The sequence below is a fragment of the Amphiprion ocellaris genome, chromosome 21, assembly GCF_022539595.1.
Source record: "Amphiprion ocellaris isolate individual 3 ecotype Okinawa chromosome 21, ASM2253959v1, whole genome shotgun sequence".
Taxonomy (NCBI): domain Eukaryota; kingdom Metazoa; phylum Chordata; class Actinopteri; family Pomacentridae; genus Amphiprion; species Amphiprion ocellaris.
The window spans coordinates 4,005,604-4,031,755 of NC_072786.1; the positions used below are offsets into that span (position 1 = coordinate 4,005,604).

The 26,152-nt window shown below is 40.0% G+C and overlaps 1 protein-coding gene across 5 annotated transcripts in view; it reads right to left on the reverse strand.

The window, feature by feature from the left end:
* syt1a (synaptotagmin Ia) overlaps positions 1-26,152 on the reverse strand; it is a 234,654-nt gene that overhangs the window by 117,581 nt on the left and 90,921 nt on the right. For 4 of the 5 annotated variants that reach the window (XM_055006771.1, XM_055006772.1, XM_055006769.1 and 1 more), the window contains one exon: positions 4,113-4,205. The gene's annotated coding sequence lies outside the window, so the exon portion shown is untranslated. Of the gene's footprint in view, positions 1-4,112; positions 4,206-4,311; positions 4,360-26,152 lie in introns of those variants that run through there. The other variant, XM_023273877.3, reaches the window with a different exon arrangement.

The following is a 26,152-nucleotide window of genomic DNA, read 5'->3' on the forward strand; positions in this document are numbered from 1 at the left end:
AATATTTGCAAGAATTTTCTTGCCAAATTTGGGGGAGTTTTTTTAAAATAAAATTTTTCAGGGAAACTTTTAAGGAATTATTGTAATTTTCTTCCAGAAGGTTTTGCAAATTTTCATAAATTTGGGGAATTTTTTTGCTGAATTTTTGGACTTTTTTCAGACAAGGAAACAATATTTTTTGGTGCCCATAAATGAGGACAACAGGAGTGTGATTAAGGAGTGTGATTAATGTTAGATTAGATAATAAATCTGTAGTTTTGAAATGCTTTGCACGTATGTACACAGTAAAACCATGCATTAAAATCAATAAAGTGGGTTAATGAAGCCATAACTGACTAATGCGTCACATACATTTACAGCCAAAAGCAGATTAATCACGAATGTCTGCAGAGTGAAGTGAAGCCTGTTGCAAAGGGAGAAGCTGCTCTCCTTGGGTGTGATGCACCGACTGTAAATCCGGGGAGATATAAGGCTATAGAAAAAAGCTGTCAGGGTTTGCGGTTGACAGCACAAACGGAGTTTTGCAACATCATCAATAAGCAGCTGCTGAATCCACAGTTAGGAGATGATTGACAGAGCCAAGATGCAAAATATCGCAGCTTTACATTTCATATAGTCAGTGTAAAAGCTACAGAAAGTGTCTTAAGAGTCATGATTTCTCCTAAAACTTTTAGAGTTTGCATGTTTGTATAAGGGATCGACTGATAATTGGTCAAACAATTTAAAAATGTGCTACGTTCGCTCTATTTGTAGTTACTCCTCTGTGGACCGAAGCCCGCCCATGGCACTACCTGATTGGTTACACATCAAGTGTAACAGCCAATCAACACTGAAGATAACTGTTGGAAAAATCTCTTTTAATTAAACATGTACAACATAAATAAGTTCAGTTTTGTGTTGGCATTGTTCCTGAAAAATAAATAAAAAAACAAAAACCCAACCCATATTTCACATTATTTAATTTATAATATTTCATAATGCAAAACTGTCTCTGCCTTGAACACCAGCAACAATAATAGGAATAAGTAAAGAAGTACATTGTTCAACTCCTTACAAAGCCAGATGTTTTATTTTTACAATTATACTGCAACGTCATCACTGAACCAAACCAAGAAGTGCCACAATGTTAAGCCAAGCAGCCCTTCTCTACATGTCCCAACAACAAACTTGGATTTTAATGTCCCATTTTCTGTTCGACTGACTGTCATGACCTTAAATAAAGGATGTTTTCATACTTCGTGCTTTGGGTTTACAGGGTGCCAAAAAGGATTAAAAATTACCTTGAATGCAAGCAAATGACGATTCATTGCTTCAGAGAAAAACACGCACTGTGGCAAACATGCATATATGCTATTTGTGAGCTTTAGCCATAAAGTGTTGTAATTATTTACAACACCTGGTTGGTTATTGCTAAGCACTGTTTCCTGTGGACTTAACTGACAGGCAGCGTTAGCTAATAAACACAAAAAGGATTAAGTCTAGTAAATATTCACACGCTGTTGGTCCTGCTCTTCACGGACTGTAAAATCTGTCAACCCCCGCAGCACACCGTCTAATCCTGCATAATTTCCCTTCCTTTCCTTTGTTTTTGCCGTTTCTCCTAAAGCTCTGCCATTGTGTGGACGTCTGGCGCTGTCCACAGAGGGTGGTGCTGAAATTTCACCCTCAGCGTCCACACAGGACCGCTGTCCATGGTTCTGAATTAGCTCCGCATGGCCTGAGCGCAGGGAGGAAACAGGAGAATTCTGCTGGCCGGGTGGACCTCATCTCAGCTGGGACTGTCTGTAAAGCAGCAAACAAGCACGAGTCTTGGCAGGCAGGGAGCTCCACGCCCTGTTTGCTTCAGAGCTGTCACATGTGACAGCGTCATTTACAAAGGGACGGTGGAGTACATCCCTTAGATGAACACAACAGGACCTCAGTGAGGCTTACTTTGCTCAGACGCGTGATCGTCTTAGGCAGCCGGTTGAACGCGTGACACAAAAGAGATGACCGCGGACTTCTCAGCGATCAAAAGCGTTCACTGTTGTTTCCACACTCAGCCTCATGCCTCGTGTTTTAACATTCAGATCAACACATTGTGAGTGTGCATCCAGTGGGATGTTGTGTGAAAAGAACGGCTGATCCCTGCTCATGAGAGGCCAACCCCTCTCCATCCTGCCTTTCCTCGGAGTAGAAAAGCCGGCCAATCAGAGTGGATGAGGCAATGAGTCACAGAGAGAGTGGACTGCATCCAGTGGACCGAAAGGAGCTGCCTGCCGCTCTGGGCAGGGAAGCTGTAACGTCCACGGATGGGGTGATCCGCTCAGAACTGCAGCACACACCAACACGCACACACAAAAATATATTGATGTCCCCAAAAATGTAACATCAAACAGCACCGTTCTCTCGTCCATCACACTTTTATGTTCACTGTTCTGTTTTATGAGACGGATGAGACAAGCCATTACTCTCAAATGTTGCCACCCCTTTAATACTTCATAAAACACCCGGTGTGACACTACAAGGTTGTGTGAAGGTCGCCTTCATCCTGAGCTGTGTGTGAGATTCGCAACAGTAAAGTACAGTATGCCATTCAAGGCCCAACAGCTGCTAAATAAATGGAAACACTGTGAATGACAGCCTGAGACGTTCATTAACAATTGATGCAAAGGGAGATCTCACAGCTGGATACACTTCACACAGCATGGACAGACACGCACACAGAATCAACCCCAGCGGCTGCAATATTTTCCAAAAAAAGGAGGCTTAAAATGATCTCAAAGAGAATTAATTAATCTATAATAAATTGCTCGCGACTTTACAACTAAATCTAACAGCAACAATGGAGTGAATATGAGAATTATTTGCTTTTCTTAGAGTCCACTGTAAGACGTACAAGTCCATTTTCCAATGAGCCACAAAGGAGCCGTGGACGTGAATAGGATTCATTGGACCTTGGGAGAATAAAGGATTTGGAAGGTGGTGAGAAAATGGAGTCAGAATGGAACTGAAATCTGACTGAATTGGTTTTGCGTCTGAAAAGACTGGAGCCGTGTGTTGGCTTGTTCCAGTGCGAGACGGATAGAAAAGGGGCTATTTGAAGCCCCAACAATCTACCAAACCTTCACCTCATTCATGTTTCTAAATGAGAGAGGGAGGGGAAAAAAAACAAGTGCAAACGTTACTATGAACAGGGAAGCTTTGTTCAGCCTGTGGGCCTCTAGTCTGTCTTTGTTTAATAGTCTACTGTACCTCAGCATGGTGGACGGAGGGAGGGAGGGAGGGATGGGAAGGAAGAGAGATCGACTAGTTCATTTCAGTTGAATGTGGGATAATGAGGCCAGAGAGAGAGAGAGGAAGAGATAAGGGACGACAAAGGGGAAATGACAAACAGCAGGGAAGGCAGCACAGTGATTCGATTACAGTAGAACTTCTCATTAAATGACACAGAAAGCAAGCCCTGGGTTAGGAAGCCACAGTACGAGATGCAGAGATACGACTGGTTTACATGGCATCTCGAAAAACTGGCTCTTCTGACTGTACCACTGCCACGCTGGAGCTCGGCCTCACCCTCTGAGGGGGTCTACTTACCCCCGACTGTCACTAATGCCACGGATCCTAAATGTAGACGCACACCGGCCGGGCTGCTCAGAACTAACATTCTGACCGAACAAAGAGCACGACTGATGAGGAGAAAAGTCCGATCGCCAACACAACAAAACGAAACAAAAAAAGTCTCTCCACTCTTCCCAGTTTCTTCAATATCGGCGTGTTCTTGGAAATGAGTTTCTCTTTTCAGTGATTCCTGTCATTGCAAATCTGACATCTGTCACTCTGAATGTGATCAGAAAGAAGCTCCTCCTCCTCATCTTCCATCTCCTCGCATACATGACCTGACTCCTCCAGTCACACTTACAGTACACTGTCCTGTGAGCCATGTTTGCTCACACACACACAAACGCACACACACATCAAAAACAGTGTGTTCTCTCCACTTCAACCAGGCATGCATTATTCTCAAAGCAGCAGCAGCACAAACAGGAGCTCTCTTGTCATTTCTCTGTATCACCATCTCCACACTGCCATCATCCACTTGCATTGTTTTTTTATTTAGTAAAATATTCTCCTACCTGGCAGCACGCTGTCTTCACCGGGTCCTCTTCACAATCCCAGGAAGGGCTTCGGACAAGTTGCGCTGCCGCCGGGCCGAGCTTGATGTGGCACTTTGAGAAGAAGGAAAACCAAAAAAAAAAAATCAGTGGCTAAAAAAGCAATGTCCCCCCCTTTTTTTTTTTTTCCTCTCGCAACGACGGCTCGAGAAGCACTCACGATCACACACTTGAACACCCAGTCAGCAGCTCCGGCAAGCCAGCAGCTCGCTCTTCCTTCCTTCCTTCCCTCCCTCTCTCTCTCTCTCTCTCTCTCTGTCTATCTGTGACACTCGCCTCCTCTCTTCCCGCCCACCTACTCCAACCCCCTCCTCCAACTTCTCTCTCGCTCGCTCGCTCGCTCGCTCTTCATCTGTCAGACAAAACGCACACATCCCCTCTACCTCTCGGCTCACTATTTTCTGACATTTTCCCCACCCACTCACACCTTCTGCTCCGTGAAAACAAATATCAGCCGGTGGTACTATTAGACGTGCATTACCACACGCCATCTACAAAGTTATTCCTGGTTTATGGAGCATGTCAGGGGGGATATTTTCTGGTGGAAACAAGACAAAAGCCCCTTTGTGAAAGCTTAATAGCATCAGATGGTGTGATTAATGAATAATGGTAATGAGGCACTGTATATTATTAAACCACCGCCGCTGCTCAGTGACACTTATTTCTCTAATACCACCCTATTTCCCCCATCTTCCCAGTCTCACTCCATCTCCTCCTGCCTCTCCTCGGGTCCTGCTGCTTTATCTGATGCCGCTCACGTCCCATTCTGCAGACAGCTAGTCAAGGGCATTCCCAGAGTAAGTGTATGCTAATGCTGCGCCTCAAGGAGCTGCCTCGCCTCCCCACCTCGACACTCAGCCCGACCAGATGTGGCACTCGGCTCTCCCAGGGAGGGGGCAGCAGATGCAAAACGCACAGGAGGTCCAGCAGCGAAAAAAAAATCTGCCAAGCAGGCGAGTCTCCACTTCAGTGGACACAGAGAGGTCAACAGCACCTGACCTGATGGAAGTGTGGATGTTTACTGACTAGAAACGCAGAAGCACCCATCAGCCTGCTTCCAGCTGCACATTCAGGCCATGAGGAGGTGATGTTTACTAGAAAATGAGCTGTATTAAGTCAAATAACTGGCAGTATAACGCAACAACAGGAAACAAACGCCCTACATTCTTAGATGTAAAGTACACAGTGGATTCAGAGTGTACATTTACATAAAAGTAAAATACCTTCATTTATTCATGAGTTTACTGAATGATGAGGTACAGTTACATGCAAAATAACTCGACCCCTCTGACATTTTTGACATTCTGGCAAAATGAGCAACCGCAGGCGATGACTAAATCATATAAGAAGTGAACATTTACTTTATTGAAATATAATAAAGCAAAAATAAAGATTTAATTCCTAATCTTTTTGTCTCATTTTTTGTTGTTTTCTCATTTTTGTCATTTTGTGTTTTTTTCTGATTTGTGATGCTAGTCTGTTTTTGTCGTTTGTTTCTCGCTTTTGTAATTTTTTGTCTCATTTTGGTCGTTTGTATATTTTTTGTCACTAACTTTTTTGTCTCTTTTGTTTTGTGTTGTTTTTTTCTTTTTTGTCATTTTGTTTCTTGCTTTTGTCATTTTGTGTCTAATTTTTGTTGTTTTTGGTCTTTTTTGTCTGACTTTTGTCTCATTTTTTGTTGTTTTGTTTCTCGCTTTTGTAATTTTTTGTCTCGTCTGTCATTTATCAATTTTTTTGTAACTTTTTTGTCTCTTTTTTGTTTTGTTTCGTGTCGTTTGTCCCATTTTTTGGTTTTGTTTCTCGCTTTTGTCATTTTGTCTCATTTTTGGAATAATTTGTCTTGTTTTTGGGGTTTTTTTTGTCTTTTTTTGTCGTTTCTCTCATGTTCTTGTCGTTTTGTTTCCTTTTTGTCTCGCTTGTGTTCTTATTTTTGTTGTGTTCTTTGTCTATTTTTTGTTGTTTCTCACTTTTGTCATTTTTTGTCTCGTTTTTGTCATTTGTCTCATTCTTTTGTCCCTTTGTAACTTTGTCAAATTTTTGTCTTTTGTTTTGTTTCAAGTCATATGTCTAATTTTTTTGTGATTTTGTTTCTCACTTTTGTCATTTCGTGTTTCATTTTTGTAATAATTTGCCTTGTTTTTGTTGTTTTGTCTTTTTGTCGTTTGTCTCATGTTTTTGTCATTTTGTGTTTCCTTTTCTTCTCCCTTGTGTTGTCTTATTTTCGTGTTTTGCTTTATTCATTAATTTTTTAATTAATCAATCAGTTCCAGATAGCTGTGACTAAATGTTGTGTTCCTTTGTAGACACTCTGTGATCTGGAAGTTGTAATGTGTAAATGGTAAACTGAGGAATAACGTTGAAATTGAACTTATTTTTCTTAAGAAATTTCAGGTTGTTCATAATGTTTTGTAAAAAGATAAATCCTTCAATGTGAGCATTTTCAGAATGGACTTTTTGCACTAAAACAAAGGGAAACATTTGGAGTTGTGGTTATTTATAGGTTATTATGCTGTGATTTTACTAGTCTGGTCCACTTCAGATCAAATCCGGCTGAATGTTACTAAAATGAGTTTGACATCCCTGGCTTAAGGTGTCCAGTGTTTCATCTTTATTATGATGTAATCTATTTTTCTGCATTATACTATATCATTAACATCCACATCAACACTGGTAATGATCTCAACACCATCCTCCCTCCGTTAGCTACAGCTGTTACATCCTGCAGAGGGTCACGGGGGGCCGAGGCCTGTCCCATCTGACACCGGGCTGGTTGCCAGTTCATCACAGGGCAAAGACAAAGAGACAGAGAACCGTGTACACTCACACCTACAGCTAATTTAGAATCACCAGTTAACTTGTAAAGCATGTCTTTGGACTGTGGGAAGAAGATGCAAAATCTACACAGAAAGGCTACAGCCCACCAGGAAGTCTTAACCCATAGAAAATAAATTAGCTTCTCTTTTCCTTACGTTCATTTCCTTTGTATCTCAAATTTAATTCATTCTAGCCTCTGGATTCACAGAATACCTTTTTAATATCTTATTGTTTGTGATAAAAAATGATATATAAGCATTTTAGAGTGTTTTTGTACCTGCATAGTATCTGCGCTCTGGGTATCATCCTGTCATATTACTGGTGCCCTGGGCAGTACACACATGATAAGACTGGTTCATTATGGGGTGAGGTCACAGTTTAGTCTTTAACTTAGAATAAATGAGGAGCCAGAATAGCAAGGTTGTACAAAAACACATTAAACGTGATGCACGGCAAACCTGAGACCGCTGAGTTCTTGTACAAACAGCATTAACCCATTATGAAAGCCCAACAACAACACAATGTTTAAACTGGAGTGGATGACTAAGAGTCCTCCAGCCTCCTGCTAGGATGTTTGTCCTCTCCCACCCGCACTTCCAGCCTCAACCAGCCAGGCTCCTTGATGGGTCATCTCTCATCAAATCAATCCTCTCCCCGGGAAATCCTTGAATTTACCTTCAAAGTGTTTGCTTGTTTTGTCTACAGATTAATTGTGCGGCATGCGAACGGCGTCCATTTTCTACTGGATGGCGTATCTGTGAGCGGCGAGAGGTCAGAAAGTGTGTGGCAACTCCACGTGAACAGATGTTAAATGTGTGTATGTCTACGGAGAGACTGGACGTGTAATTAAAGTGCACAGGGCTGATAAAGCACAACGAGGCACACGGCATTGTTGACAACACACACATGCAGAAAGAGCCAACAGACGTATAGCTGAGACAGAGGCAGAGCAAACAGGGAGTCAGTGTTAATGATTACCAGCTAACACCCTGCCTGGACTCTGCACAGCTTGCTCCTCTGTACATAAGCTTTGGTTCACTGCTTCTGCGTGTGTGTGTGTGTCTTGCATTGTGTGGCTGTGGGGAGATCGATTACTGGGTAAGGTGATGTGGCCGCTGCAGATTTGTGGCTCAGCGGCCTTATGGTTCGACCCTAATGAGCAGAGGAAGAAGCGTGTCCATGCTGAGCGGTACAGGCCATCCTCTACGGAGAATATCTGTTGTCTATCCCAAAAAAAAAAAAGTCAGCTGAACACACATCCAAGTGGTTCAGAGGCTGGAAATTGTACACCTCCAACACCTCCAATTTTATCTCTCTTGCGAATGTGAACTGGCTGGAAAATAATAGTTTTGCCCAAACAGTTTCTCGGGGAAATAGAGTAAACATTCTGGAGTTGTTTGGAGATTAATGGCGCTCTGAACATTAAAATGTATGCCAATAGCTGAACTGAGTCTCCTGGTGCAGATTATGGCCCTCTGTGGACCACACTGAGCTGTAAAGGTGCAGCACATATCTGCAGATGGTAAAACAACTCCCAGCCTGACACTGGAAGAAGATTTACACCGTTTGCACATCATATTTTCTGCCGGAGACGATTAATATTTCTCCCGCTAAATGGAAACCTTGAGAGTGATGGCGAGGCGTGTATTCAGAATCCATTAAGTTCTCGCTGGGTAGTTTGCTTAAACAGTGAGCGGATTTGTATCTCAGTAAGCTAAATGAGTGGCCTCCAAGTTAATTTGTATAAAGATAAGAAGATGTCAGAAAATTGCTTTGCTGTTTGATTGACATGAGGCTCAAAGGATGAGAAACAATGCAGATGAACCATAGAAATAACAGCATAACATGAAGATAGAGCTCTTCTGGAATTGAAATGTAATTTAACAGACTATATAGCACTACAGAAATTACTCACATTAAAGTTAGAAACCATGCCAAACACTGATTGAGAACAAAATGATGAATGCAGACATAATGAGCCTAAAAACAGCTTTAAAACAATTCACCAGCTCCAGTGCAGTGCCATCAAAATTGTTCAGATTTTAACAAAATTGCATCATCAAACAGCACTATGTCCTTTGCTTCCAACAGTAATTTTCATTATCTCAGTTTTACGGGTGATGGAGGTGGCACTCGGCAGCATTTCAAAGAAATGGACAGTAGAGAAGCTAAAAACGAGAATCTTTCCCACCAGAAACCTCGCCGTGGTCAGCCTAGATTGAACAAGAAAGGAACGGGGGAGAAGAAAGATCAGCCGTGTGAAAAAGGAATGAAAAGGGTATTCAGCAGAAAAAGGTGATGAAATAAAAAGAGATGGGTGAAGAAATAGGACAAATTCTCAAATGTCACCAGCATTTGAATGGTCACCTTTGGACTCAGCAAATTACTGGTCTTATTCAAGCACTGAGAGACAGGATGTGAAGCTGTAGAGTTAGAAGTAGGTTTTGTAGTTTACCAGTAACGACTCACCTACTCTTGACTCTGCATAGAGTTCTCAATTTAGATTACAATGGGATTGAAAAATGGAACATCTAAACAGTATGTGGTACATAATATTTTTTCCTTGAGACTTCACATTTTGACAGACATTCTGGCATAAAAACAAACTATGGATAATCCTGGCAACTAATAATTAAATAATTTACTGTCACTTTACAGAGGTTTCCTGTTCTGTTAAATTGCGAATAGAAACTAGTAAAATCACAGGGAAAAAAATATTCATCTACATGTTAAAAAAAAAATCTGTTTTTACAAATAGCAAATTTGTAGTTTTTTTTTTACAGTGTTTAACTGTAAAATTCCACTATTTTTAATTGATTTAAAATCAGCAAAAAACAAAACAAAACAATTATTTTCCAGATATTTGCCTATATTTGAGAGAAAACTGTGAATTAAGGATTTAAAAATAGTATATAAAGATGATGTTGCTGTTTTGTTAAAGTACAGAAAAATCTAGTAAAATCACTAAGAAAAATGATTTATTTACATGAACTGTAAAAAAAGGAAACAAAATAATGTGAACATCAAAAATCTGTATTTTTACAAATAATAATTTGTTCTTTCGCAGCTTGTGCAATCAAATTCCACTATTACACAGTGCTTAAATGTAGCTGCTAAAATCTAATTATTTTACAAATATTTGCTGTTATTTACCTCATTTTTACAGTTTATGAACAATGTGGTATTTCACCTTTTTTACACTTTTTATTTTTTATGGTTGGTCGGTTGGTTGGATGGACGGACGGACGGACGGACGGTCGGTCGGTCGGTCGGACGGACGGTCGGTCGGACGGACGGTATCGTTGGTTGGTGGTTGAGGCTCTGAGTTACTAATCAGAGGGATGAAGGTTCAAGCCCCAGTGTCTAAGCTTCCACTGGTGGATCCTTGAAGAAGGTCTTCAGCCATATCTGCTCCAGAGGCTCCAGTGGTGGACCCCGGGCCATGTCCTCAACCTTCTTCCATGCTAGGACATGGGCTTTTTTTCATGCAGGGTACCATTACTCATTGCTCTGGTTGAGTAGTTATATGCTAGTTCATTTTGACATAGCCTCCATCCACCTTTATTTTCATTTCCTAGATCAAAATACTGCCAAACCGTGCTGGTTTTCAATAGATAAATTCAATACCACTACTATTGTGCTGGTTTACAACATTTGTAGAGGGAAGACAGCAGGAGCACCAGGTGGCTGTGTAACGCCTTCAACACAATAGTACAATAATTAGTTTATCATCAATTAGTTTATCACTAATATCTCTGGTGCTGAGGAGCATTTAATCCTAATTGCCCACATCCCTATTTCAAACCTGCCTCTTCTCAGCTTTAGTGGCCTTCATGACACAAACATAAAACCTGACTTCTTGGAGGAATTGTAATTCCAGAATCCACACCTAGGTAGCTCACTATCTCAGGAAGTAATTGGGTTATTGGTATATCTTTATATTTACATTTATATTTTAGCCCAGGCAGAGAGGCATTTTCCTGATAGGAATCATGGAGTCGCATTCTGGATGAAAAACAAGGTGACCGCTGGACTTACAGTATGCCCACAAGCATGAATTTAATTTTAAAAAAGGCATCACCATCTGCCCTTGAAATTTACCATTTAGATGTCCTTGTAGGGAACTTGGATTTCTGGTATGTTACTGTAGTTCATCAAGGGTTCATTCACACTTCTCTCCCTGGTTCTTCTAACCTTCTTCCCTCCACTTCGTCACCAATCAATGCAGGCATTCACACTTTCTATCAGATCTCACTTCAATGAAAAATGCAACACCCACCTCCACCCTGACTCCTCCTACCACCACTAGACTCAGCAATTCAGTCACACTGTCCATAGTGTCTCAGTCTGCAGCAAAACCTTCCAAATATATCAAGTTGTCTCATGTTGTAGAGTTTCTTCTAGTTGAACTAGTTGAGCCTCTCCCACACATAACACTATGTTCATTTGCCAACCTCACTGGAAGATTCTGCCAAACAGTGAGTTACAATCAATGCCTACATTGATGTATCCATCTACTACCCTGTTCTCACACTCTTACTTTCCAACTCACAACAGATACAACGTTCTGTGCTGGCACAGGATGTAAATCATTTGGTACACAATCATCTAGACTGGACATCCTCTCTGGAGAAATTGGACTGCACTTTGTTCAAAGCAACATAAGTGCTTTGGACAAGATCACAACCAAGTCTGAGAGCCTTCAAGCTTGACAGGAACAAGAGCTGCCTTTAAGAATGCATCTCTGTTAAACATCCAAAAGCATGAGCAGTCCTGCAAGTGTTAGTATGTTTTCCAACCGGCTACCGTTAGTCTATCTGACGCTATTTAAAAGAATCCAGTGATGGCAGATCTGTGTTTCCCATATTCTGAATGACTCTCACATATTGATTTTCCGTTCTCTCTCTATGTTTTTTGTTCATGTTCTCTGAATCAAAACATGCACAGGAAGAACGATTATTGTTGACTTTTCCATGCAGAACAGAATCAGTCTAGAGTTCATAAATGGTTAGAATCATGAAGACCTCTGCATAAACTTGTCCTAAACTGGTGCATTCAAGTTAAATCTGATGAAGCTATCTATTTGTTGGTAACACCACGCTGTCAGAAACACAACTTTCCAGTTAAGTTATTGTAACCATGTAATGAGTTCAGCGTTCAAGAATAAAGCTTCTAATCATGGCAGCGTGACCATCTGGTTTTAGGTTAAATGTTTCTCTCTCGTCCCAATCCAAGTTACTTAATATTTAGTATCTGATACCTGACGTCATTTTCCTAGATAATACGAGGTAATTGTAGGCCACCTGTAGTTACTAGTTGGTTCTCTGTCAATCCACAGAAAGTGGGCACTTCTATGTTGGCAAGCAGAGAGCATTATGGGAGTTTAGCTAGTAAAGGAGCACCATTACAGAGACTTCTGTAAGGCTCGCAGAAGAGTATCTCATAGCCATTCTTGCATTTTTGTTTCACATTTCAGCATGAAAACAGATGTAAACAAAAGCCCTACTTGCACAGGATTAGTATTACCTCGGGACCAATGGTGATCTGTAATTAATTAATCCCGTGCGAATGCATCATGTCTGTAATTTGTAAAGTATAAATTCCACCACAAATTACCTACCATATTTCGCCAAACACCAACGTCCTGTGATAATACTAGTCCCGGGTGAATCTCCATCTCAGTGATTCGGGGGTATTTTAGTTGTTGTTTTTTGTATTGTATGCCTTTTTCTACCTCTTTCCCAGATGACTTATGGAGGCTGCGGTGGAAATTATTGACAGCATTTTAGGAGCAAATGCAGGAGTAGGCCTATACACAACAGACCTATGGACCATTCACAGAAACAGCAAAATCAGATCAACAAGAAGACGGAAGTTTGGGAGGATATTGAGATGGATGACATGCGTAGCAGCATGCGGTAAGAAACATTTTTCTAAGCCTATCTTTCAACAGGCTGAATACAAATGCCCTGACAGCCCGTTATCCCAACAATGCTGTCCACTGTTTTCAAGTCACATTGTTGCTTTAACATATTTACTGTTGCCATGATGACTACATACCACGTTAAAAGTGATCATTTTGACCTAAATGACAAGCTTTCCATAAACCCAACAAGACCCTAACAATAGCATTGTAAGAACATACATTTTTAACAGTGACGTATGGGCCTATGGGTTTTGGAAAGCACGAATTATGTTGTCCTGGCAACACTGTCGGTTCAGCATGTTGGACAGAGCAGGTATTACCCCGTTTTTCTGTGACCCATCAGACATGCACAGATTTGACATCATATCTGGGCTGTAATGTCAGTAAATTCGGGTAAAACACAGACTTTGCTTATACGGGATAAGTGAAGTACTGCAAGAAACACAGATATGGAGGGTAATTCACAAATTATCAGAGATCACCACTTAGTATGAATCCCATGTGAATAGTACAGAAGCATTGGAAAGAAGCATTTTTATTTTTTATTTATTTAACCAGGTAAGTTAGTTTGGATAAGACACACAAAGACTTTTATAAATCGAAAGTCTAAAAAAGGCTAAAAAGAGGTGCAGTGGTCCCAAAGTGTCTCTCTAGCTGATTTTTTTAACTGACAATAGTGATATGTATGAGGAGAGTTTTAGGAACTATTAGCGGCAGAAAACTGAAATGAGGATAGACTGAGAGTGGTGCGAACTTTGGGAGTAAAACATGTGTCTATGTTGGACAGCATTGGTCTCTGAGATGTAAATCTAAAAAGATCTGTGACAAAAGATGGAGGAACTCCTCCTGGTGCTGCGATAACAGATTCTCACAAATCTAATCTGGGTTTCATGTGGTGCATTTTACTTGATCTCCGCAGATAATACACTCATTTTGAGACACTGGAGAAGGCTTCCTTTTTGCCCTTTTAATGCATTAAAGTTGTTTTGCTTTGACCCGCCCAGCATATCCAGTGGTAAATCTCTCCGAGACAGAGACATGCACTTCTAAGTGGAGCAAAGTAACCCTAATTACAGCTGATGCTCTCATTTAATCTCTCTCTTTCTGTCTTTTTCTGATTTTCTCTCCCCCTCATCCTCTCTCTTTCCCTCTCTGTCTCCACCGCAGGCAGGAAGCTGCCACCAATCACTTATAGCTTTATCGCTGGATAAGTGGCTGTTCAAACATGGAGCTATTCAGAGAAACTCTTTTCAATACACACAGGTGCTGGTTTTCATCACCACCGCCCGGCTTCTCTCACTCCCATGCATGCTGCATACTGTACACACACACACTCCCGCCTACACACAAACATACAGTGCACAAAGTTACACACAGAACACCTGCTGGGGTCAGCAACACTTGCCAATGCCGCTGATGTCACACAGATGTTTGGCTGCCACCTGAGGTTACAGGAGCAGCAGAGGAAGACCAAGGAGCTGCTTGTTCTTCCCAAATTTTCCATTTTTAAACTGTTGACAGCTTCAGTAGGTCATAATGTTACATAAAGCAGCAAAATTGTAATTGTGAATGTCGTAGACAATCAAATTACATTCACTGTTACCCATTGTTCCGAGCATCTTATCACCAAATTGTATGAGCTTTTGTTTGAGTTTCTACTGTTCAAGCGACCACTGTTCTCCGTGTATTTGGTGTTGTGAAAGATTTTTTTGTTATTTTTTATTAAATCTTTTATTATTATCTTGTCAAGTTAATTATTGTGGTGAACATTTGATGTCTTGGAACGACTTGCTGGTGTGTTTAGGCGTGACAACAGGAACACAGAATAGGCTGTCAAAAATCAGTGCATCTTGTTATTGGAAAATCAATCTCAACTCAGGCTAAAATGGATATTCTGAACTTAAAATTAGGCATTTTGTTGATGAAAAGGGTTACAAAATCAATATTTCTGTACAACAACTGGTAGTAGTCACGTTAAGGTACATTAATAAATACTTTTATTATGGATCATATTATTTCATGTAAAGAGAAACTGTCAGACTGACTAGGCAGTTCCCATTAACTGAATGTGTGTGTTTTAACATTCTCAGCTAACTGTTTTTAGCTTAATATAAAGGTTCATTCTCACTACTCTCATTGACTGAGATTCACAATGTTCTGTTTGCAGTGAATAATCCAGGTTTCTGTGTAGCATTAAGCGACTAAAGAACAAGTTTGTTTTGTTTTGTTTTTAACCTTAGGATATGGAGGAGACCAAACCAGAGCTAAAACAAGGGTGAATTTGTTTTTTGGTATTCATCAGAAGGAGGAAACAATGACCCTAAATGGCAACATTATGTGCTTCTGGTCTACTGAATATGTAAACAGAGAAGTTATTAATTGGACAAAAGGAGACGATATGTCAGTGTTGTGATTCCAGTTCCTTTTGTTGCCATCAAAAAATATACAGGGATGTAGAAGGAACGTATCACCAACGCCATTACAATGCTAATGCAAGTTCATCAACAGTGGAAAACACGTATTAATGTATTTTTGAAACAATGGTAATCATATAGAGCACGTTATATAAATAAAAACGGTTGTGTTTATTTTTCCTACGGATGGAAACTTATGGCCCACCCTGTATAAGTCAGTGGTGCTTCAATCTGAATACAAGAGATACATAAAGTATACCAATTTATACATACTATTTGGTCCTAATAAAGAGCAGAATACACTTGCACTACTGCAGTAAATAACACGCTGCTGCATGGAGCAGATCTCCTTAATTATCTGCTTCTTCATTATAACATAAATCCGGTAGAACCTATGTTGATAACTGCGTCTGTTTTCAGGAGAAAGTCCTATTAGCCTGCTCGGAGCCTTTATCTTGTCTCCTTTTCTTCTAACTCCAGTCACCAGGCGCTGCTGCTCACAGAGGTCACATCCGATTCATCCCAGTAGTGATAATTACGACATTCTTATGGAGAGATGAGTGGCCCTTTTGACCTGAGAGTCCCCTTGACTCACACACATGGAGAGGAGAAGTGCAACGTGAGAGGAATTTGCCGGGCTGATGACTGGAGAGTTTTGGACTGCAGACACACGAGGCAGACGGACACACAGCTACACACAGCGCAGTATGCAGAGTACAAACTTTACATAAATAAAGCCACGAGGAGCATCTGCGTGCCGACAGAAACAGTGTGTTTTCTGGAGGACCCCTGTCTGGGGCAGGATGGAGGAGTCAGCACTGCCTGTTAGAGTGCCCCGGGCCGAGTCTATGTAAAGGACTCAGACGGGGGATTAGTGGGGATTTAGAGAGCAGTAATTACCCTTGCCCATGGAGGGTTTGGTAATTAAATTACCTTAGCAACCCCGTTACTGTCCAGCCACACAGAGTCTCCAAGGTCAGCCAGAGTGAAATTTCGGAATATGCAAAACTTGTTTTGCGTTGTCATCGCCTTTTGAGCAGTCTACTAATCACAGGCAAACATTTTTAGCATATAAACAGGAAATGTAAGTGGGACTCGCATGCATTATGCATGAAGTTTAATTTAAATTCCTTGTTTTTCATATATTTTCTGTATGATTAAAGCCGCAGCATCATCAAAAATCAATGTCTTTGTCGCATTTATAGATATTTCTAGAGCTGTGTGTGTGCCTGGAGGGAAGGGATACATTACACTATGTTGTCAGCATGAACTCCTTGATGCCTGAGTTTTTTACAATTTAAAAAAAAAACTTTTGTTTTTGCCTTCCAGCTGATGCTAAAATAAGTGGAGATTGTTAATTTGTCTGTTACACATAGAACAGTGCTTGCAAAAGATTCCAAGGTACACACTGAATATGCACAAGCCGGCATTGGGGGAATGGATACATTATATCAGCTGCAGTCTGAATGAAAGTAGTATGATGTGAATTTGCAACAGTAAGCGTCAAGGGGTTAATACAAGTGTCACACCCAGCCTAGCGGTGCACAAACGTAACAAGAAGTGCCATCCTTCTGCTGGTCCCAAGCAGCCATAAAACAAGTTTTCTCAAACAAATTAATAATTTATTCACGATAAATGTAAAGTGCTAAACAAAGGATGCGGTTTAACTTAAATTTGGAATGAACAAGACCAAGAATAACAAACAAAACCCCACTAATCTGTTAAACAAGACTGACCTACCGAAACTAAAACTGGTAAGAGAAAAACACAACCTTGCTTTCCTAACTTTACGAAAGCAAGAGAAAACAGTTTAAGAAAAAAGCGGCTGCTCTCTCCTACTACAGGAATATTCAGAAAGAATGAATCGATTTCATTATGCAATATTTTAATAAGGAAACGCAATAGAAAACTCCAGCCAAGTCACAAGTATTCTACTCATAATCAACTTTTATTTCCTGTCTTACAAGTGTTCAATGTGGCCACCACCCAATGCGATAAGCGAATTCCTCCCAGACGTGTATCAGCGTATCACAATCCACTGAGTTAATCACTGTTGTTATTCGATATCATTCGACATCAAATAAAAGTTGATGAAATCGGTTTGTTCATTTTGAATAACCCCGTATACTTTATCCTCAATCACAGACTACTAACAACCAACGAGTTGTGCTGATGTGTTCTGGTAGGAAGCAAGGTAGGATGGATGATACGCCCTCCGACCCATCATCCTTCTGCCTTTAATACCGGTTTTTGTCTTATCTTGACCAATCCTGCGCCAACCTTACATCCTGGCGTCCAATTCAGTGGGTGGTGCAACGCAGCTCTGAGTATTTCACAGATTGGCACAAACCAAAGGAGACACACAGCACAGAAAACACCACACACAACCGCAGTCGCAACAACAAGTTACCAATGTCATGGCAACCTGCTGAAAGCAGTCATACGTGTTGTGACACGTAAGTAAATGCAAAATGGAAACAAGCTTTTCTGACGTGAAACTATGCTGGCTGAACTTCGACCAGGAAAACGCGATATGGCCAGCTTTTATGGACAGCTCAGACATCAAGCGGATTGATGGTTAAGTGAGAAAAGAGTTGAGGTTAAAGACCAGAGGATTTGGACTGAGACAAAAGGGAAGACAGAGAGGCAGAGAGGGAGGGAAGCGTGGGAGTAGCTGCATCTCCCACACAGACAGCAGAGTCACGATCCACCACCGAGCAGCGCTCGCTCTTCTGCTCAAACTGACATGGAAACAACTCGATTGCACAAATACAATCCTACTCTCACTTCACCTATATACTCTGAGTTCATGATTACCATGGTAATACTATTAAGAATTAACAGCATCTATGAGTAATATACAAAATCCCGTTTACTTTTACATTAAATCTACCTCAGTGCAAAAATAGCATCTGGTTTTTCAGTTTTTTCAAATTCAGGTATGTTTTTCTCAATTTGCTCAACATTTCACCGAGCTTTAAGCCACTTCTACAGATGAGTAAGCTGCAGCGACCTGATAACATCCAAACCTCTATAATCTACATGCTGTCCAAGCATTGGTGCATCACACTGGCATGTAGATGTGTAGTTAAACCAACTGTGACTCCCAGAAATTGCTTTCCTATACTACTAAAGTGCATTGTCACTTACGTTTGGTACATGGGGAGGATGGAGCCATAAGGTATTTTCCGTTTTCGCTTGCCAAAACTATGTAGTTAGGCTTAAGAATATGGCACTGTTTGGGTTAAAATACAATCCTTTTACAACATATTTGAATGGAAAAATATGTTGATTTGAAACACACAAATGAAATGCAGCAGAAAATACGTTCCTCTGCAAAACATAATTGAGAATGCAATGCTCTATATATAGTTGTACATATTTTCCAAGGCAAACGTACACACTCAATCAAATCCCACTCACAGACCTACATTCTTCAAAAGACCCGTCAGCATCACTGAAATGTATTACCATATAATTACCTGCATTCCCCTGCAATTACTGAACGCTTCCCTCTCTTTAAATCCTGTTCACACACACTAATAGTTTTCTTTTTCCTTTCCAACATATATAATGAATCAATACTCATCCTTATCTGAACAATACCAGGATTGTATTGGGAAATCTCATGACAGTCTAGCCAAATAATGATCCTCCTGCACCGCCAAGTGAAGGCAATAGATCAAAGTAACTGAACTATAATTCAGACTTCTGGTTGGTCCTTCCTGGAAAATAAATTGCATGTAGCGTTGACAGGGTTGAGATGATTGATTCTTGGATGTATCTAATGCATCTAACATGGAAGTATACAGAAAAACTAATCAAATACGTGGACTATGTCTGTATATAACACAACAAAAATCTACTCTATTTAGTTTCCAGCTGTTTTGCTTAACAGTATACCTTACAACTGTCCTGACATTATGACCAAACACCTTAAATGCATTTTAGCAGGTCACTAATGCAAGGACAGTGCTCTAAACCAACTAACTTGGTACATGTCTTCTGTTTAGCCCTTTTAAACACAAAGGGTCAATATATAACTACAGGATTGTTTGTATCATAGTTGACATTTTTGCTGTTTTCAGGCCTAAAATCAACATGGCTCCCTATAACCAAACACCACATGGCATTTTGACTGAAAGATTCTTCTAAATATTATATATACAATTCAGCAAAAGTGAAATTGAAGGTTTTTTATAAAGATATTGTAGTAAACCTGTTGACGTGATAAATCACACACTACTTTATATTTAATAACTCAGAAAGCCTTGGAGTCTTTCCAGTCTTTCCTTCAGGAGGAAATGACATCATGTGGAACAGGTCATGTGATCTGGAATTAACACACTTCCTTGACAGGTGTTTTTGTAATGAGTAACTTAGTTGAAAGTGATGCAATTTGTTATTTTCCATATAAAATTTGATATATTGACAAAAAAGAATTATCTGTCATGATTATCTCAACATAATAAAAAGAACACAATCAAAACAATGTTTGAATCAGCTCATGTTATTATTGTTCAGCTAATTAGAAGGTGGTTGTTAATAAATTCGGTTATTTAGTTGACATTTTACTGATATCCAGTCACTTTTTGTTAAAAAGTGATTGTTTCCATAATAAATAATTACGGAATTCGTAAAGACATGATCAAAACGAACATAAAAACATCAGTTTTTTTTTTACTTTTAATAAAAATGTATACAAGATATATCCCATGGACTTCAAAAGTCCCTCAGTTATATACTGACTCCACATCTGTGTGTCAAAGTTGCATATTTACAGTTTTTATCTATGAAAATAATCCCCTCATGACTTTAAATGGTTTGGATGTAACTCTGCTGCAGCTCAAGCACACCAGCTCACCCACTGTAAAACTACTCTATGCTACAGAATGACAAAAAACTGGAGTAATTTGGTCATAGATGTTTAAATCGGAAAATGACTCTGAAAAAGAATAATGAGAGAGAAAGCCCCACCCTTACCACTTCAGATTCATTCGAAAAGCTCCGCCGTAGCATCGACAGCGTATTTCACTCACGATGTGTCTCACCGCATATAAAAAAACACCATATGGGCATGTTAACGAGGTGAAAAAACCTGATTTTCACCACAGGAGGTCTTTAAAATGGCATTAACAAAATCAAAAACAAGTTTGGAGTCTGCAAAGTCATCAGTGCAATGCTCATTATCTCCATGGGGATGCTTACATGTTAATAAATGATGTAGTTAATTGCTTAGAATACATCCCTGATTACATTATGAGGTTTAAAATATTAAGAATGCAGCGCCGTCAGAGTTACATTTGCATCGACAAGCCCCTAAACCAAGCCATAGCTGCTTCACATCATCTCTCTCTCCTTATATTCCGACTGGGTGTTATCTCATTCTTACAACGCTGACAAAAGTTATTTGGGTGGATGTCTGTCTGCATGCTGATGAAAGCAGCCTGGATAGATTCCATGCCTTGCTGTGCACAACAGAGAGTACAGTACATGGCATAACAATTGCTCATTAAGCAGAATTGACTCTGTCTGTTGAGCACCTGTGTTTGGGTGGAAAGGCAGCCAGACGTGTGTTTCTTGGGACTGGAGAGGATGATTGATGCCCTTATTTTACATCAGGTGTCAAAAAGCCCAAACACCCTGGGGTTTTCCTTTTATTTAGTTTTTACTTTCTACTTTCTGCAGTTACTAGGGGGAAGCGAAGGGAAGCGTGAGGGTTGGTGCCTCTCCACAATCCATTTGATCAACAGACATGTATCACATAACAGTGCCGTTTCCTTCCGCTGCAGCCCGCTGGAACATGTAAAGGACACGAACAGCTGGTGGCAGACACCCTCCATCGCACCTGATGCGTTTGATTCTATCGATTTGGCAGAATTAGGCCGCCTCACGGAGCAAGAATTACAAGAAGAGATCTTAATCTAAAAGTGAGAATGAAAGCAGAGGAAAAAGGAGGGGGGGAAGCTAATGATAATCCCCCACAGTCACATGGGCTCAGTGAGGTCACAGCCCCCTACCAGTGATCCCACCCACTGTACACTAAACCCAGAAGTCACCTTGACAGTGCCCTTCACAGCTCTCAATACTGCCTGTATGTAGCAGAAGAGATCCGACAGTACTGGTGGTTTAACTCAGCATGGCTACAAGGTGTAGGTATTTCTTACAATGCATGCACTTCACAAATACCAATGAAAACACATGAAAGACATGAGAAAGACTAGTATTATAGCCAATCTAAAGCATTGCCATGTAAGTTACTTGTCTATACTAATAAGTATATTTTGCAAAACTATTCATGTGTGTCTTTATGTTTGGTTAGCACTGACACTCACAATTTTACACCTTATTCTGGTATTGCAATGCCTGATACACTAAAGCAGGGGTGTCAAACTCATTTTAGTTCAGTTCCACATTCAGCCTAATTTGACCTCCAGACGGCTGGACCAGTAAAATCACAGCATAGTAACTAATAAATAACAACAATTCCACATTTTTCCTTTGTTGTAGTGCAAAAAAGTACATTTTGAGAATGTTCACATTTAAGAAATTATCTTTTTCCAAAACATCATGAACGACCTGAAATTTCTTCAGAAAAATAAGTTCAGTTTAATTTACGTTATGCCTCAGTTTATCATTTACACATTACAACTTCCAGATCACAGAGTGTCTACAAAGGAACAAAATATTTAGCCTCAGGAATATGGAACTGAAGAATATAGCATTTTACTGTGTGATCAAAACGACAAAAAAAGACAAAAAACAAGACAAAACATTACAAAAACGAGACACAAAGCAAGGGAAAAATGGACAGACGACACAAGCTAGACAAAACAAGACACAAAAAGACAAAAATGAGAAAAAAACACAAGCAAGACAAAAAGGAAACACTAAACGACAAAAATAAGAAACAGGACAACAAAAACGTGACAAACGACAAAAGTCAGACAAAAAATTCAAGGCAAAAAAACAACAAAAACATGGCAAAATATTATAAAATGAGACACAAAATGACAAAAGAGCAATGAACAATCTAGTATTCTACTTTATGATCAAAACAACTTGTCATGGTCTATTATTTTAAATTTACGGTTTTACAAATTTACAATCTGCAGATTAATGTCTTCTCTGTAATTTTTACATTTTACAAAGTCGTACCATGGGCCGGATTGGACCCTCTGGTGAGCCACTTTTGGCCCATGGGCCACATGTTTGACATCCCTGCACTAAAACCTGTGCATCTGCTGTTCCCAGTATTACTTGGTTCACAGAAACGGTGAAATGACAGAATGTTGTTCTCTGGTATTTGATGTGTCGCTGAAGTAGTCATTTTTGCATTCTTGTTCTTAGGAAATTTTGAAAAACAATGGTCATGTTGACAGATTTTTATTTGATTTCAGAAATAGGAAGGGAGGACATCTATCAAGAAAAACATCTGTATTATTGTGCACGAGGCCTTGGAGAGAAGAAAAACTAAAGTAATGGCACAAAAAAAAATCTTAAATGCAGCTGAAATTACTAACTTGATTTGTACAATTTTTATCAACACAGATTTCTCCTAATCAAAACACAGTGGATAATTTGCACTGAAATTATATTACAAATCACACGCACACCATACAGACGAGTGATTAAAAATCAGATGGTTTTAAAAAATAGAAAATAGGGAGAAATCGCTGGACTACAGAAAAAAAACAGCCCTGTTTAATTAAATTTGAGATCTGTAGAAAGCAGCGGTGAAATACGGGGGTAAGTGTAACATTTAGTCTCTACTGTAACTCACACTTCACTCTCTGTGAGCTCTAAACCCACATTTACTCTCACTAAACTCCAGGCCTGGAGTAAGTTACAGAGAGGCAGGAACCCTGGGACTCATCTGCCCTAATGGACGCTGGTGAATTGCATTGTTTTAGCACAGAAAATTGGAGCCGTGCCCTGCACTACACGAGGAGGAAGTGTAGATACACTCCTCTCGGTCCATCTCAGGTGCCTGCCTCTCACTTTTCCCTCTCTCTCTACCTTCCTCTGTCTCTCTGTGGACGGCTAGGCCACTTTGGATATGTCATGGGCAATAAGGATGAAAAATTGGACTGCTCTTTGGGCCCCACAGTCGGCATGCTGGCTTCGTCCTCCACCTTCACATGCCTGGAGGAAGCCGCGCTCCACGCTCACAAAGCAAAATAGGATTTAACAAGGCCAGAATCACTCACAATGCTTCAGTAAATAGCCACTGAACCCTGCCTGAACCAGCATCAGCGGCTGAATACAGACTTTAACATAGAAGTGTGGAATGAGTGGATGGAGTTTGACAGCAGGGGGAGTACTGCAGAGGTTTGAAGCCACAATAAAACACAAATGAAACGACCACGTGGTATCAAAACCCATGTACTGTACCAAAGTCAATATGAATCAAGTCTGCTTCCTACATGGGAAAATGTGAACTCTGGTCATTCTAATCTTTTATCAGTTAACCATTTCTAATTCAAGCCAGAGCCAATACATCAAATTGTTTTCTAATCCTTATCTGAAGGATGATCAATGTCCAATCTGCAGCAAAATGACTTTCCGGTTGATGAAAACTGTTTAATAGCTTGATAATTTATCAGCTTTGGTTGTTTAAATGATTGATTCTGAGCAAACTGTAATTTAAAATGAACAAAATTAGTAGTTACAGTCTGTGTTTGACAAATATGAGGATCGTTTGTTGATGTAATGCATCGTGCAGAAAAGTGGTTAATGTACCAAATGCCAGTTAATCACCTCTATATAGGTATATAGGATATTTGTTTACATGTTTTATATTTACACATACACCGTTCCCATCAAAATCAGTAATAACTGGTTTAGAGACCGTTTCATTGAGGAAAAGACAAAAGGCAGAGCTGGAGGTAGCAAAGATTGAAATGCTGAGGTTTTCTTTGGGAGTGAACAGAATGGATAGGATCAGGAATGAGTACATCAGAGAGAGATAAAGCCAGACTGTGATGGTTTGGACATGTACAGAGGAGGGAAAGTGGACTCATAAGGGGGTTTATGGATGTAATGAAAGAGGAAAAGAAGGTAGTTGGTGTGAGAGAAGAGGATGCAGAGAATAGGGTTAAATGGAAGCAGATGAAAGGGAAAGATGATCAAAATCAATAACTAAAGCTGAAAGCAGCGTTGAATGGGTCCTCGCAGCCTTGCTGGTCATCGAATCCAAGCATGTCCACCAGGTGGCGCTAAACTGACGTGTATTTCGGCCTATAATGTGATGAGGGCTGGACTCTCATGGCATATGTAAAATTTCAGGCAGATTGGATAATTCAAAATGACCAACTTCCTGTTTGGTTTTGGGTGTGGCTGTCAGTTACATTTTTATGCGTTATGTGTATCAAATTTCAGAACTCTAGGTGACACGTACTGGCCGTAGTAAATGTTAGAAATTTTCAGGTGGCGCTATGCAGCCATTTTAACTCACAGCTATGCAATTTCCCTAAAATATAAAATTTTTTGCTGGTCCTGATGTGTGTGCAGAGTTTCACATATCTGTGTAATTTTAGGCTGCCAAATTTGAGTTCAATAAATGGGAAAAGAATCTCGGAATAAATCCAAGGGTATCAAAAAAAGCACTCAGAGAACGCAGTACTCCGCCAAGGCTGCTCAGTCGTATAGTTTCCGATGGATGAAATCTTCAATAAAAAATTACCTTATGTTGAGCACAGGTGTGTGTTATGCATGTGTACATTATGTACGGATACTGAATTGCATGACCTAAATATGTAGCGGAATTAATGAGACGCGCAAACACCTCTACAATTTAATCAGTTGCTCCTTCTATCATTTCCGATGGAAAAGTCCCGATAAGTACAGCGGTCGATATGTAGTAGGATCACGTAGACGTAGACAATCACATGCTTGTCAGCTGACGCAGTATTCACTTGTTGCCATAGTTACAGTGACGCCGTGCCACTCTCGCGATGATACGGAAATCCTTAATGATTCCGTGGATCCAGACTATAAGCTGCATCACTGCCAAAATCTACTCAGTTGGTCTCTGTCATTTCTGACCTTCCCTGAAAATTTTATTCAAATCCACTGTTCTGTTTTTGAGTAATTTTGCTAACAGACAGACAAACGTATGCCGATCGTCACATAACTCTGCTGCATTGCTTGGCGGAGTAATAAAACTTTCAACCATTTTCAAATGTCTTGAAATTGACAGATCAACAGTCCAAAACCCTAAGATATTAAATCTAATGCCAAAGATAATGAAGAAAATCTGAGAATATAGACATGTGAAAAGCATGTCATTTATACTTAGAAATTCCATTATAAATTCCAAAATTATTGAAAAGCTAATCTAAAATCTAAAGGTCGACTTTAGATTCTGAAAATAAAATGTCAAATGATAAAAATGCTTTACTTACAAATCCCACATTAATACAACCAATTAAAACTCTATGGGCCAGAAAATCAGGTTATAAAGAACACCACGGGTTCAAACTTTATCACATTTTCATATTAATGTTGAAATGTGTTGGTGTATACGCAACAACACAGCTTCAAGATGTCCTCTGTATTTAGCATTCAGCATGAGGAACAGTTGCCATCAGATTCCTAGACAACACATGATTCATTTTGTTTTTGTGTTTCTCCCGATAACGCAGCTCATACAGTGACAGGTGGATGTACTGTACAGTCGGCTTCTGATTCTATTCCCCTTCTGAGATAAAGTCAAATCAATAACGCATTATTCAACCTCTATGCGTTGGACCCATGAAGTAATCCATCGTCACAGCGCACGGGGACTCGGAAGCTTGCCAGACAACAATCTGCATAACTGACAGCTTGTTGGTTTTCCATACATT